This window comes from Myotis nattereri (assembly GCF_964212035.1).
Source record: "Myotis nattereri genome assembly, chromosome: 14".
Lineage (NCBI taxonomy): Eukaryota > Metazoa > Chordata > Mammalia > Chiroptera > Vespertilionidae > Myotis > Myotis nattereri.
In genome coordinates, this window is record NC_138089.1 from 28,518,476 (window position 1) to 28,520,550 (window position 2,075).

At 48.5% G+C, this 2,075-nt stretch overlaps 1 pseudogene across 1 annotated transcript; it reads left to right on the forward strand.

Moving 5' to 3' along the window:
• Positions 1 to 356: 356 nt before the first annotated feature.
• LOC308530157 (cell adhesion molecule CEACAM21-like) lies at positions 357 to 1,386 on the forward strand (annotated as a pseudogene). The gene has a single exon. The product of its transcript is annotated as a cell adhesion molecule CEACAM21-like (transcript).
• The last annotated feature ends 689 nt before the right edge of the window (positions 1,387 to 2,075 follow it).

Consider the following 2,075-nt stretch of genomic DNA (forward strand, 5'->3'; position numbering starts at 1 on the left):
TTTTCGTCTGCTGCTAGGAAAAGGGCAAAGGCCGTTACTGCTTCACGTCTGGCATTACCACGGAAGGGACCACAAGCAGCCATCAGCCTACCCTTTATTATTGCATTTCCCTAATTCATTTATTCATTCGTCACTTATGTATTGAGGCTTCCTCCCTGTGCTAGGCCCTGTTCCGAGTTGCTGGGAGTACAATGTGAGGATCAAACAGAATTCCTGATCTCAGGAAGTTAGATCTGGTGGAGAAAGAAAACGTTAAAGAAATAATCAGCCCACCAGTCGGGAGAGCAGTGCCTGTGAGCAGTTCTGGACCTCAAGCTCTTCTCACAGAGGAAGGGACAGAACAGACAGCAGACACCATGGAGTCCCCTTCAGCCCCTGCTCACAGAGGGTGCATCCCCAGGCAGGGGCTCCTACTGGCCAGTCTCACTCTTAGCCTTCTAGAGCCTGCCCACCACTGCCCAACTCACTGTTGAATCAATGCCCATCCAATGCTGCTGAAGGGAAGTATGTGTTTCTTCTTGTCCACAATCTGCCTGGGAATCTAGCAAGCTATATCTGGTACATAGGAGAACGTATAGACAGCAACCTTCTAATTGTATCCGATGTAATAGACACTCAAAAAATTACCCCCGAGCCTGCAAACAACAATCAAGAGACAATGTACCCCAATAGGTCCCTGCTGTTCCAGAAAGTCACCCTGAAGGACACAGGATACTACACCCTACATGCCCTAGAGAAAGATTTTTGGAGCAAACAAGTAACTGGACAGCTCCATGTATACCAGCCAGTGGGAAAGCCCTCCATCCAAGCCAGCAGTGCCAGAGTCACAGCACAAGGACACCGTGGTCCTGACTTGTCTCACAGATGACACTGGGATCTTCATCCAGTGGCTCTTCAAGAGCCAGAGTCTCCTGCTCACGGACAGAATGAAGCTGTCCCAGGGCAACAGCATCCCCACCATAGACCCCGTCAGGAGGGAGGATGCTGGGGATTTTCAGTGTGAGGTCTTCAACCCTATCAGTTCCAGCAAAAGTGACCCTCTCAGGCTGGACGTACAATATGATTCAACATGACAAAGTCCTGGCCTCTCAGATAAGGCTATTGCCGGCATTGTGATTGGAGTCCTGGCTGCTGTAGCTCTGATAGCAGCCCTGGTGTACTTTCTGTATGTCAGAAAGACTGGAGCGGCAAGTGATCTCATGTAGCACAAACCCTCAGCCAGCCTCCAACCACAGTTGGGGCCACTCTGACAACTCACCTAACAAGATCCCTGAAGTTACATATTCTTTGCTGAACTTCAGTGGCCAAGAATCAAAGAAACCAAAGTCAGCCTCCCCATCCCCATTAGCCACAGAACCAGTTCATTCAGAAGTAATAAAGAAGTAATGCAACCAGCCCTGCTCACTACACTGCTGACTGATTCCAAGCTTCTCATCTCCATCACTAGCAGACCCCTTTGCCCTCAGGGAAAAGGAGAAAAATAGAAAGCTGATGAAAATCCACCCCCCTCACTCTGTCATGAGGCACCTCCATGCTCCTGGTCACAGCCCCTCCCTTCAGTATCAACAGATGAAAGGGAGTCTGTAGGAAGCTCAACCTTCCTTTTCATTGACTTTTGGCTCATTAAATTAGTACTAGAACCAACAAACTCTAGAGATAGTTCTTTAAAAAGCAAACTTCTGGCAGAATTATTAAGAAAAAAAATGAAGCCCAGCTGGCATGGCTCAGTGGTTGAGCGTTGACCTATAAACCAGGAGGTTACGGTTCGATTCCTGGTCAGGGCACTGCTCACAGCCAATCAATGATTCTCTCTCATCACTGATGTTTCTATCTCTCCCGCTCCCTTCCTCTTTGAAATCAATAAAAATATATTTTTTAAAAGCCCTAGCTGGTTTGGCTCAGTGGATAGAGCATCGGCCTGTGGACTGAAAAGTCCCAGGTTCAATTCTGGTCAAGGGCACATGCCCAGGGTTGTGAGCTCAATCCCCAGTGGGAGACTTGCAGGAGGCAGCCGATCCATGATTCTCTCTCAACATGGATGTTTCTATCTCTCTCTCCCTCTTCCTTCCTCTCTG